Genomic DNA, 13,778 nt, shown 5'->3' on the forward strand with positions numbered 1-13,778 from the left:
CACCTTGCACTAAAGCGTTTGGTGTTTAAACAGACATTTACTGCCACCGGGGCCCTGTGATTCATCTGGAGGGGTTACAGGACTGACATTCTTTTAAACACAGCTCGCCACAGTGAACTGGTGGCCTCTGTGGGGTCTTGATGAGTGCTGGAGATGTTTGAAAAACATTCTTACCCACCAGTCTAGACAGAGAGCAAGACAAAGCAGCAGTGTGACTAAATTGTTCATCCATTAGAAGCACTTACACACGCTGACAGATGCAAAAGTGCAAGTCAAAGCTGTAGAGTTGTTTGTGGATTGGGTATAAAGTCAGTGGGAACTTTTCAAAACAATTTCCACCTGCTCAGGAGGGTTGGGAAAACGTATTGATGGGTTAAAGGAGTTAAAATGTGCTTCCAGCATGACCCATGAGAGCAGCGAGCAGGTAAGAAAATAATCCTAGAAATAATCAGTTTCACTCCGAGGCTTTTTTCTTAATCCTATTAATCCTGTCCGGTTTTAAGATTATATTAAAGCTAGAACATGAATAATAGACTTTCCCCTCTTTTATATATGTTCCTGTAATGTCAGATGACCTTTTCTTTGTCATCTGTAGTTTGTGTTATTCTAGGTCCCCCCCCCCCCACACACACTGCTATAAATACATTAAGAGTCAGGAGCATCTTCCTTTCCACGTCTGAGGACAGCACAAAAAAAATCCCCCCTCTGTGAACGTGTGCGCGGCAGCGCGTATGAGAAGAAGGGGAGACTTCGCCCGCACCTCTATCAGTCTGCCCTGCATCTTTCCACCGGACCGCAGTGGATACAGCCGACTGTACACGAGTGCGTCTGACATACAGCACAATGTAAAATAGGTGTTTTCTACAGAGAGGGTTTCACAGGTACGTTTGTTTGGAGGAGCACCGCACAAAGCGCGATCGTTCCCTGGCTTTTTCCTCCGCGCTCGCTCTTACCTCAGCCGCAGCCCGTAAGTGGGATGCGGGATACGCAGCATCACCGGTGCCGTTAGAATAATCCCAACAGATAAACCTTGCAGTTCAGCGGGCCTATCAGATTTTAAGGCAACTGGTTTTCTAAAGGCTGAGCAGGGAGAGTAAAACTGGTGTGTGTGTGGGGGGAAGAAAAAGACACTGCTTTTCTCCGGGAGATAAAGTGAGGAGGGATTTTCCAACTAACGGGGATGTGGCTGTTTTTCCACTGTCCTATAAAGCGGGAAATGATTTGGTCATCCAAAGATCAGATTTAAACTGGACTGCTCTTGATCTTATCAGTAACGCATTTTATCTGCCCGTTTATCTGCCCTGGGAATCTCGGTGGTGGAGGGAGACGCGGAGCAAGATCCAGAGAACTATACAGAGGAAAACTGAGTTACTCTTCAATTACGCTTTTTCTTGCAAATTGACGTATTTCTGGGCAGCGGACGTAATGCAAAAGTAAGAGAGAATATTGGAAACGCAGACAAGACGCAGCACAGGTAAGGGAAACTGCTTATTAAGATGTGAAGAGAGCAATATATGCAGCAACAGAAACCATTCTTAACGGGTTTAACGGCAGTTGGGGGGGAAAAAGCAAGAAGCTGTAAGATGCGGCAACGAATGACTAAACATTTAATGCTGCTGGATCTGTAGATCAGAAGTTAAGGCACGGACTATTCTGTGGTCACTACTTAAACGGGGGGTTTAACCTGTCTGATACCAAATACTTAAGCTGGCGATTTGTACCCTGTGAGTCTGTATGTTACTGGTTTTAATGAGCCAGTTGCGTTGGTGAACTGGAGCCTAATTGTTGCACGCTGGGCTGAATGGAAACTGTCCTTGTGCAGCAGTGACTTGAGAGCGCGGCTCAATAAGCAATCAAACATCATTTGCTGGATACGAGGCAGAAGTCGCAGACGTTTCAGTCGTGACGAATGACAGGAGAAAGTATTCACTTTAAGTGGGCTGATTCAGACCAAGTGTTAAATTCACCAAGGGTGTGATCAATAGGCTGACTGCTCTACTCCAGTTAGATGCTGATTTATGCTCTTTACAGACTTGGAGTGATATACTTGTACTCGTTCGTTTTTTTGTTATTGTTTTATTTTTAATTACACGGGAATAAAGAAGGGACGGATGAACGTGAAGATGAAATGAGATACACAGAAGGAGATGGCTAAAAAAAACACACGCACTCATTTTTGGCTCCACCTTGTGGTTCAGTTTGGTGCCTGAGTTTGGCTCTGCCCGTAGCATCCTCAGACTTTTTATGTTATTTATAGCATGATGGTAGAAAAAACCCTGACTTATTATAGTCTCTTATAATTAATGTGATGTGCAGTGATGCAGTGCTTAATGGAAATGTGTGCTCGGTGTGACCAGAGATAATGGCGGGTCACAGTTACAAACAGGGTAAAAAAAGAGCTGTTTTGCTTCTGTCCATTAAAGACTTCACAGTCTCTTCGTGTCACAAAGCCAGGCGTCTATTTTCAATTCCACAGGTCTTGTGTTATGTGGCTTTGCCTTCCACAGCATCAATGCAACCCATTGAGAAGTAATTTATGATAAATTGTACTTTATTTTCTTTTAAAAATATATCATTTCTGCTGAGCTTTTTTTTTTTTTTTTTGCCATTTTGCAAAAATAAAATAGTTCCTGAGAACTTGATTGGCAGGCACAAGGTAACCACCTGTTTGTGCCAGCTGATGTTTGCATTTCTGCAAGCTCAAGTACTTTTTTGTTGATCTCAGAATGAGTAAATGCTTCATCCATAACCACAAACTGCTTAGCTGGCTCTCCCTCTTGTTATAAGTCAGATATTTGTGCAACAGAATCAATTTCACGTTCATAATTTTATCTGTAGCTTGGCAATTCAAGTTCACGGGATTTGGATGCCAAGTGCTACAGCTGATGCCTGAAAAGAACACTTTAGTTTGACAGCCCATAACTGGGATTGTAGATACTCTTGGAAAGGTTTATATGTAATCACAAACTGGGTACATATGAACTATTTATTGTGCTGCAAGTTATAATTCAGATTTTGTTCCAAGCGATATAGTGTTTGGGGGCAGACAGTCATACAAATATCTGGTCAGTACTGCCAGGTAGCTAAATTATACATACACATCCACCCTAGACAGGTTGCCAGTCTGTCACAGGGCTGACACATGGAGAAACAGAAAGATTCACCTCTACAGCCAATTTAGAATCACCAACCTTAACTCTTGCACATCTTTGGACTGTAGAAGGAAGCACACAGGAGTACAGGGAGAACATGAAAACTCCACACAGATTGCTGTATATCACTTACTGTACAAAACTCTCAATCCACTGTGTGTTTTTCTGTCTAGGTATGCTTTTACTGCATAGCTGTGTGTTTGGGATTGTCATGCTGAAAAAAGTTTGTCACAGTCTGGCACTTTCCAGATGGTATTGCACGGTGGATTCAAATCTGATGGCACTTTTCTTTGTTCATAATTCCACCAATTTGAAATGTAGCACTCGCCACGATTTGCATGTGGCTGTAGTCAGTCACTGTTTTACCTTTCTCCATACCCCCGTCATATAACAATTGACAAGAATTTGAACTTAAAATTTCAAATTTGGATTCATCACTCCATGAGACCTGTTGCCACTCATTTAGTCTAGTTGTTGTGTAATTTGGCATACTGCTGCTTTTTCTCCATTTCCCTTTCTTAAGAATGGCTTGTTGACAACCACCCTTCCACTGAGACCTGATGAAGCTTAAGTGACTGTATCGGGTTTGATTTTTTTCTTATGGACATGACTTTTAGACACTATTCATCTGCTCCAGATGAGATGCCTTTTTTTGTTCTTGAATTATTCACAGTTAAGTGTTAAGTGGCTTAAGAGACAGATATTTCCTCTAAAAAAGGTCAGGTGCAAGGACTGAAAAAGGAAAAAACTTTGAAAAACATTCAGAAATGTTGGGGAATTACTGCTCAAGACCGCTTTAAAAAATGACAAAAATGTATAATTAGAAGTAATGAGAGGTGGCTCAGGATTTATTGCATAGATAACGACTGTCAAACACATGTACAAACCTTTAGACACTGATCTTCAGCTAAAATAAGCATTTATTAGTGTACTTGGATTATAAACCTTCACACTTCATGCAAGTTCCACTCCGGCTTGGGGTATAGCATTTTCTCTAATTTGCTGTGGATTTGTATCATTAAATCAAGCAGGACATGTTCAGGTGCTTTCAGCAGAGTATGTGTCATTTTCACCAAGATTATTTGAACACTTAAAAGTGTGGGTGATATGCACATTTTGTTTGAAAAGCTTACTCCATTAGGCTAAATTTAGGAAAATTATGTTCAGCCTTCAGAATCAGAATACTTTATTGATCCTTGGGGGAAATTATTTTGTACTGGAGATGTATCCCCTCATCACCTGCAGACTAAAAGTTCAGTGTGAATCTAGTGAGTGTATGACTGCCTATTCGAACCTCATTTTAAACCCTAATGACTAAATTAGCCGCAAGCATTCTCCTGGGCTAATGCTAATATTAGCCGCAATTAGCATCTCGCTAAGCATTTAGCTAAATTTAGCAGCAAAGCTGCACATATTCTGACTACAGTGAATTTCATATAATTTATATGCTACTGTGGAAGGTTGTTCATTTTATCCAGTTTGTTTTTTATTGCCAAAACAATGCTAAAAGCTTTTAGGGATTAAAACAACCAACTGATGTTCATTAATTGTTGTTGTTTTTGTTTTTTTTAACTGCCCTCTTATGCATACAAAGCAAGCTGAAACAGCTTCAGGTCTAGTGGAATTTATTTTGAGATAATCTTCTCACATTTCACCCTCACCTCTTCCTTTTAATCTTCCAACACTGCCAAACTGTATTCCTTTAGCCTCATATGCATGAAAAGCAAGCATATGTTGGGTATAATTTTGTTATGACTTGGCTTGGTAGGACTTCAGTGGTGCCTTTAATTCATTTAAATGTCTCCATTTACTGTTAAGCTTAACTATCCACCTGTGACAGATTAAAATAAAAAATAATTCAGTTTGGTTATATCCAACCCAATTCAGCTTCAGGTCTCCACAAACCAGGTTTTTCCAGGTCCCAGAACAGCTGCACAGGAGTGGCCCACAGGTAAAGTCTCTGTCACAGATGTTTGAAAGTGGGTGGGAGGATTCCACTTGGATTCTCACACAGATGTGGATTTCTATTTTTAGTGTCGTGGGTTAAGGCGCGATGGTTCTGTTTTTGTGTCGCACCAGGAGAAGGTGTGCATGCTGGTCAATTACACAATTTTATTTGGTCAAATTCAACTCCTCTGCTTGCGTTTGTAAATTTCATGGCTGTGCTTCATGGTTTCATTTCTGAGATGGGTGGAGTGCAGCTCACTTTACCTCTCGCTGGCTTCTATTTATTTGTTTGTGTTCTCCGGAGTTCGCTTGTTTGCGGCGGGGTGCGTTACAAAACAGTTCCAATGATTTTATAGCGCACCGCGGGGCAGTTTACAGCAGTTTTTCAGTATATTTTGGGTCTACATTGGTCTTTTGTTGCGGTGGAGACACGCTGCAGACCTTAATTTTGACTTTTTACTGTCGATATATCTTATTGTTTGTTATGCACTTATTAATAGCTCTCACATTATCCATTTTATATGCATACCTCCTGTAATTTATGTAACATTTACAGCTGGGCCATGAGCCACATTTTTCTCACAGACTGTTATTCGCTGACCTCTAGACTAGGATAAGTGAATTTATGTTCTAACACGGGCTCCAATTACTGAAAAGCCGCCCCGGTTAGCTGCAGCACTGATAATACTCTAGAAATTCCTAAATTAAGAATTTTGTAGTGATGAATATTTATGACTATGGTAATTCAAGGGCCTTCATTTGCTACAGCTTTTTAAAGGGTACACGATTACTAGCAAAACAAATAATGATTATTATGGTAGCAGTGCTGTAGAGGGAAGGGTGAACACCTCATTTGCAGAAACAAGAGCCTGCTATTTATTGAAATGTTCATTGTAATCTAACAGATGAACACGTCGGCACAAATGGATACAAATTCTGCTGAGAATTATTGTTATTGGGTCGGTGAGAGGTCAGGCAGAGGAAGGAAGTACAGCATCTACTAAAAAATTTATTATCGTCAATTGGTGACCCATGTTTTTAATTTTTAAGAATTTCTGCTTTCACACACTGTGGTTAGTCAGTGTTTATATGGACAGTGTTTAAATCTGCTGGGATGCTTGTGTTTGCTGTCCTTCTTGTTAGATACACAAGTTCATCTCCTTGTTAATGCAAATATCTGATCAGCCAATCACATGGTGGCAATTCAAAGCTTTTAGGCACATAGACGTGGTCAAGATGACCTGCTGAAGTTCAAATTGAACATCACAATGGGGAATGGTTGTTAGTCTGAGTATTTCAAAAGATGCTGATCTCCTGGGATTTTCCTGCACAATCATCTGTAGGGTTTCCAGAGGATGGTCTGGAAAAAGAGAAAATTTTCAGTCAGCTGCAGTTCACAGAGGTCAGAGGCGAATGACCAGACTGCTTGGAGCTGATAGGAAGGCAACACTAACTCAAATAACCACTAGTTACAACCAAGGTATGCAGAAAAGCATCTCTGAATACACATGTTCAGGCTGGAAGCAGATGTATTAAACAGCAGAAGACCACATTGGGTGCCACAGCTGTCAGCTTAGATAGACAATAGAAGGTTGTCCAACTGATGGGTCTTAATGTCTGTTGACACATTCGTATGGTAAGGTCAGATTTAGCTAAAAACAACATAAAAGCGAGGATCCATCCATCCTATGAGGGATATTTTCTTGGCACACTTTGGGCCCATTACTACGAAATGAGAATTGTTTAAATACCCAAGTAATCTTGTGACCATGTCCGTCCTTTCACGACCACAGTGTGGCATTCTTATGATGGTTGCTTGCAGCAGGATAATACTCTTTGTTAAAAAGCTCAAATCATCTTAAACTGGTTTCTTCAGTGTGACAATGAGTTCATTGTACTCAAATGGCCTCCACAGTCAACAGATCTCAACCCAAGAGCACTTTTTGGATGTGGTGGAACATGTGACGCTGTCATGTCAATATGGAGCAAAGTCTCTGAGGAGTGTTTTCAACAGCTTGTTTAATCAATGCCATGAAGATTTAAGGCAGGTCTGAAAGCAAATCTGGTACTGGTATGGTGTAACATAAAACTATGAGTAACTGTTGTTCAGTGAAGTGAGGGGTATCACAGATGTTTGGGTATTCATTTTCATTTAGTTTACAGGTGTGTTGCATACTGTAATTTTATACATGACCCAGCCCTCATGGTTTGTTTGATGGTGCTTTTGAGGTCTTAGCTGATTATGTTGAAGGTTAATTATCATCAGGTACTCTCTGCCTCTCAGTGAGGGGACAGAGTGACAATCATTAGTCCTTAACAAAGTCTCTTTTCCTGCGAGTAGGAAGGAACAGCGCTGTCGTGCTCTGCATCTGCCTCACTTCATTTAGTCTTCACTGCAGCTTGCTCACACACACACACACACGACTGAATGCTCACACATAGTTGGTATGCATTAAATATGCATTTAAAACAAAAGAAAAAAAGGTTAAATATTGTCTGCCAGCTGAGGAGGCTTCCTGTTTTCATTCTTGGAGCCATGGGTCATGTTTAGCATATTCATTGTGCTAATATGGCTGGTGGAGTTGCTCACTCAAGGTTACATTAACAATGTCCTTCTCATGGTAAACACAGCATTCTAATGGCACTCAGGTATTCCTCTCCACTTTTCTAATTTCCACCCATACTAGTGAGCAGTAGTCAAGGCACTCACCTCAGTGCTTTTGAGTATAGATCCACAAAATTATTGAAGTTGGAGAAAAGTCACTTACCAACTACTTCTAGTACGGTACACTGCCTTTTTCCAGTTTCTAGTTTTTTTTGGACTAGCTTCCCTCATTTAGCTTCTCTCACTCATCATTTTAAGTTAAACTTTACTCGGGCTGAGAGCAAGGTTAAATTCCCATTTTGCCGAACTTGATCATTCAATCTGACATTTTCTCTTTATGTGTGACAAGATGTATTTTGCTTAGTTTTGCCGTCTAATGTTCTTCTTCAAACAAAGCAGAAGCTGCGATAATTGTTTGTTGAAGTGACTAACACAGGATCTTCTACTGAAGAAACATCGATTTAAGGTTTATTTACAGAAAGTGGTGTAAAAAGATTTCTTCAGATTGATATTTTTTAACCTAGTGACCATTGGTCAAAAGGGACAGAATACCCTGGACAGCACATCAGCTCAAACTAGTGAGGTTTGGTCAGAGATTCAGAGGTTTGGAACCAAATAGATTTGTTGTTATTTACTTACACGATACACCATAATGGAAGTATTAAACTCTTGTTTAGCCTGTGAGTAAGCCAACTTAAAGAGAGAACATTATTGATGGTGTCATTGATCTCTGTGTGTTAGCTTACAGAACAAAGACAGCTCTCCAAGCCAATATACACTTTGTCTTGTAATTACTAAATCTAACTACTTAAGGCACTTTGGAAAGTTTTGAGGTTAATCTTAACTTTGTCACCTAATTTCAAAGAACAACAACAAAAGTACAACACAATCAGCTTTCCAAATTTGTAACTTCTAAAATCATAGCTTTAGGCCTTAAGATTCACTTGACAATATGAAACCTGGTGGTAATTTCTCACTCTTTCTGACAATTATTTCTGAGATGAATAGCGTGTCTTTATTTTGTCATCCAAGCTCCCACCAGACAGCACAGACTTAATTAAGGTAATAATAGAAAGTCAAGATTTAGTCAAACAGATTTATATTCTGTCAAAACAAAATCAAGGTCACAGTTAGAACAAAAACAACTATAATAGACAAATTTTGCTGCCAGGGCGCCGGAGGAAAGCCCAATTTGCAGCCACCTTTGCAGGGATCAAAGGTCATCATACTGAGTCACATTCTGTAAGCGTGGAGCCTTCAGCTCAATTTCATGGACTTTCCAAGTGAACACGCTGGAAAAAGCAATGAATCTTTTAATTATGGCTCACAACATGCTGTTAACTGCTGTGTAGTGAGATTTTATAGTGAAATGAGAATTGTAATTATAGATGACATAAAGTAATTAGGAGGAAACAGCTTGTGAGTAGCCTAGTTCATACAGTATCCTATGATTGGAGATTTCCATCTATACTTAAAAATACAACACCTCTCTTACTCATACTACACAACTGTCTGGACACCTTTCTTGTGTCTGTGAAGACAGCAATCATTGATTTTTATACTATGCCCTTTAGATGTAATCTCTTTATGCAAATTTTCTAACAATGTATACTGTGGGTATACATTCAGCCCTATTTTAAAAACACCTTAGTGTTTCCCTAGCTTTCAAGCGAGGGGAGACAAAAGACAACGTTATTTGAGTCGATGAGAACTCGATTGCTTACTGTAAGTTCAATAAAAGTCTCCCAACAACAGATAATCTAAAACAAAAGCAGGACAGACGCCGGCCCCAGACGTCTGAAAGTCTGATAGCAAAGCACCAGCAGCCCTCCTGCTGTGTTACAGCTGAACCACTCATCAAGCACAGGAGGACAGGCTTTGACCCACGATTCATTTAAGAGGCGGAAGAGGGATAACAGTTGTTATTAACCCAAACGGTCCAGTTTTTATTGATGCAGAACACAAAACACTTAAATTACAGAACATATAAAACTCTTTTGTCCACCTCCTGTGGCTTCCTGTGGCTTTGACAGAATAAACGAGAAAATACAAATGCACAAAGGTTATTTTTTGAATATTTTCATTTTTGTTTATCGTTGCTGTAAGTGATTCTTCACATTTTCCAAATGTGGAGTCTACACAGTAAATAAAGAAGGGGTTGTACTATTTGTATCGCAGCCTGTGTCTGTGCATTATACTTGTAATTGGTGGCTAGCATGGATATATAAACACAAACTTGCTGTTGGCAAACTTGCTTGCTTTCTCTGCCAGCGCCACTAGCTTACTTTACTTACTTTGAAATCAGAACTGGCCTTTTTTTAAAGAAACTTTTATTTTTTCAAGTTGCTAAATGCTAGAAATATGATCAAATGGCTGGGGCCATAAAGTGTTTGCATGTTCTCTCTATATCTGCATGGGTTCTCCAGCTTCCTCTCACACTCCACAGACATGCTATCAGTGGGGTTAGGTTGTTTCACTGGATTTACATCCTATAGGTGTACCCAGTGAGTGTATTTTCTAAGCTAAATCTTTAGCACACATTCCTAGGTTTCAAATAAGTCAATCGCGAGTCATGCTTTCTGTTGATCTGTTTGCTTGAATCTATCTATTGGAAAGATTTCTATAAAGCCAGACGAATGAATAAATAAACAGTGAAACTATGTAATAAGGAAAAAGAGTTATAGAAGGAAAAGTGCTAAAGAAAAATTTCTGAGTATATTGTGAATAAATACTAGGCTGAGCAAACACGGTATTACATCTGCAAGGGCCATTTGCGAGGCGCTGACAAGAAAAAGTGAAGTATGATTCATCGTCTCGTTGCGTTCTCGATCAATTGATGGATTGGACAGGGGAGCCCAACTCTCCAAAGTTGTGAAGGTTAACCAGCTGCCACACATCCATCGTTTAGCCTTTGAAGCCTTCACGCAGCAACTAGAGATAGTGAAAGTCAAAGACATGCCATTTACTCGCATGCTGTTGTACTCAATGGGGTGTATGCACAAGGCGTTTGACAACCTCAGAATACACGCAAGATAAATCCTCCTTCAGATTCTCCTCAGCGTTTTCACAATGTAACAGCAGGAAACGCTGAACATGAGAGACCTACTCTAAAAACATAATCATTAGGGATAAAAGCTGAACAGGCTGCACAGAAATTTAGGGGGTTTTTTGCAGAACATTTCTGTTCTACTCGTGTCTTTGTGGCCCAGCTGCAGCAATGCACTAAAAAGTGCCATTTTGTGTATGTATCTGTGCATGCACTTCACTTAACCTTTTCTATTTAATCAGTTTTCTTACAACAGTTTGCCCATCTGTGAGCACAGTGTGACTTTGAGAGCAGTGCATCTGTCTGTCTGTGATGATCCATATCAACTGCGCTGCTTGTCAACTGTTTAGACAGTGATGAATGAGATGCAGAATATGTGCAAAGCAGGCGGCCACAGATAAAACGCTTTCAAGAATCGAGATCTACCTGTTGTGAATAGGAAGGAGAAAACCTGAATGGATACAGCTCATTTATATGTGTGTGTATATATATGAAGTACTGCCACAGTTTTTACATCCATAGCAAGCTAGTTCTAAATCAAAGTTTAGATCAAAGAGTGCGTTTCCTAACTAGGAAGTCGCAGGAATTCAAAGCTATAACTGTCAACTTCATTGCCTAAGTTAAATGAAGTGAAAGAATTACTCTGCAAGCGTTGATTTCATAGGCTATGACAACTGTGGGTGGCAAACCCAGTCAGTTGCAGCCATTTAATAAATGTTAATTCAGTGAGTTGGCTCAAGTACAAACTGCAAATATTGGCTGTCTGGTTATTGTACTCTCAGTCAGAGCACTAGTTACTGCTTGTCAATACGAAATACGTGCTCACTATCATTTTGATTATTATAAATAGATGCTCTAATTTACTCTCTCTTTATATTAGTTATTTGTCTTTATTAGTTTTAATAGTAGTTTTATTGTCACTTCTTTTTATATATACTGGTAGTTATTACTTCTTATTTTCTCAGTCTACTTACCTTGTGTGTGTGTTTTTTGACACTTTCTTTCTAAGCAACAACAAAAAGAAAAGTCGGCGTCATGGTGTCCACCTGTTCCCCATTAGCTCCCAATCAATGCTTTGTATATATAGCCTTTTATTTTCCTGCATTCTCAGGTTTTGCTCAAGTTGTGTTTAAGTACAAGCCGTGCTAATTAAAGCTCACCATTTATTTGCATTCAGTTTGTGTGTGCATTCTCATTAAACATAACAATTGGTCTCTGTCTAGGTTGAGGCATCCTAGTGTCAACGAGCACCTACGAGGAATTTTTTAAATTGCCTTTTACATCAGGAAGCTTTTAGTCTTTTTATAAAACCTTAATGGGAGTCACTGGAGGACAGTATAAAGGCTGTGCATATAGTAGGTGAGTCCCTACACTACACTACAAAGCAGAATTTAAGCCTTAAATTTAAGCCCAGGTTTTGAGTGTCATAAAGGTGCTTTACTTTTTAACGGGGTGCCATGGTAACTGCTGCAAACCTAACCTTCTGCAGGCTAGGTTTGAGATAAGAGAGTATCACTGTTCACCGAGCAATCGTTTCTCTGAAAAATACTGTCACTGTTCATGGAAGAATAGAACAAGATGATAAATCGTTTTTAGAGACTGTCAAAAGTTGCCTTTCCCTTGATAAGCTTTGGCGAGAGCATTCTCAGGAGCAGTTTTACATCTTGCTTTTTTAGTGTTTGCTATAATTAATAGTTTATTTTCCTATAAATAAGCTTTCAAAAATGCAAATACTTCTCATGTAAAATGTACTTACAGGTGTAAATGATGTTTTTGTAGTTATTATTTGCTGTAGTTGAAAGACAAAATGCTAAAATTATCGCCATGAAAAACACTTTATTTATGTAACTCATTGTTATCACTGCCCCATTATAAAGACACAGGAATGAATATGTCTAATAACAGACACAGTCAGGACTTTTTTGCTTTTCTTTACAGACTAAATTTCTACTTTTCTAGTGATGCTGACCAAACCGTGATTCCCGTGCACATACATTAATATGGAGCTGTTCCCATCGCAGATATTCACGCATCATTACTTTGGCTGAAACAGCCGTGGTGTGGTATATATTATGTAATCCACCTCTTCATATGTTTTTTTCCAATTTTACAACTTTATCTTTGTAAAAATATTTAAATCTACTGCCAGTACAGCTGTCCGTGTTTGTGGTTGCTGCCGTGACAGCCCCATTTATTTGAATGCTTGGTGTATTGAAAAGCTCTGGGTTGATAAATCAAATAAAAATGACCTTAGGGTGACAGCTTAGCAGAACTGCCGGTGTTGGGGTAAGAGAAATCAAATGAACCTCTCAGTGAGGGTTTTGTTTCAGCTTTTATCAACTTTTATTATCAGATTTAATTTTATATTTATCTGTTAAGGTTTTCAGTTAATAAACTGTCTGTGGTCTCTTAAAGCTGCCTCCTCAGCTTTAAACATGGCATTGAAAAAAGTTCATCCAGACCCTTCCTGATATACTATAGGCCTAACTCAAAGCCTTCTTTTATCTCTAAACTATTCTAAAAGTTGTTGGAGCACAACTCAGGAAAGTTTTGCAGAAGCATAATGTTCTTGATAAATTTCAGTGAGATACATTACACTTTAAGTCTTCCTTAAAGTCTCGAATGACCTAATGTTGCCTGCAGATAACGGTGACTGCTCAGTCCTTGTTTTACTGGCCCCAAGCTAAGCCTCTGCTACCGTCAACCATCAGATTTTAATTCACAGGATTTCCGGGCCAGGTCTGGATTAGCTTACTTTAAACCTTTCCATCCTTTTTTTTAAAAAAAAATCAGAGTTGTCTGTCTTGTGATGTGGTGTCCCACAAGGATCTCTTTTTTCATTATATATTCTCCCATCAGGTCATGTTATCAGTAGCTTTAACATAACTTCTCATCATTTGCATGATGAGGACATTCAACCATACCTTTCTTTTAAAGCCTCATGAACTGAATAAATTACCTATTCTAAATGCAATCAACGATTAGACTGCAAATAACTTTTTGCAGCTCAAAACAGACAAAGACAGCA

General features: G+C 39.3%; 1 protein-coding gene across 6 annotated transcripts in view; it reads left to right on the forward strand.

The window, feature by feature from the left end:
* The first annotated feature begins 645 nt into the window (after nt 1-645).
* grik4 (glutamate receptor, ionotropic, kainate 4) overlaps nt 646-13,778 on the forward strand; it is a 354,349-nt gene continuing 341,216 nt past the window's right edge. For 5 of the 6 annotated variants that reach the window (XR_006054048.1, XR_006054049.1, XR_006054050.1 and 2 more), the window contains exon 1: nt 647-1,474. The gene's annotated coding sequence lies outside the window, so the exon portion shown is untranslated. Of the gene's footprint in view, nt 1,475-13,778 lie in introns of all 6 variants that reach the window. The other variant, XM_005915839.3, reaches the window with a different exon arrangement.

This window comes from Haplochromis burtoni, unplaced genomic scaffold (genome assembly GCF_018398535.1).
Source record: "Haplochromis burtoni strain Fernald_Lab_line unplaced genomic scaffold, NCSU_Asbu1 Contig_15, whole genome shotgun sequence".
In the NCBI taxonomy this organism is placed as follows: domain Eukaryota; kingdom Metazoa; phylum Chordata; class Actinopteri; order Cichliformes; family Cichlidae; genus Haplochromis; species Haplochromis burtoni.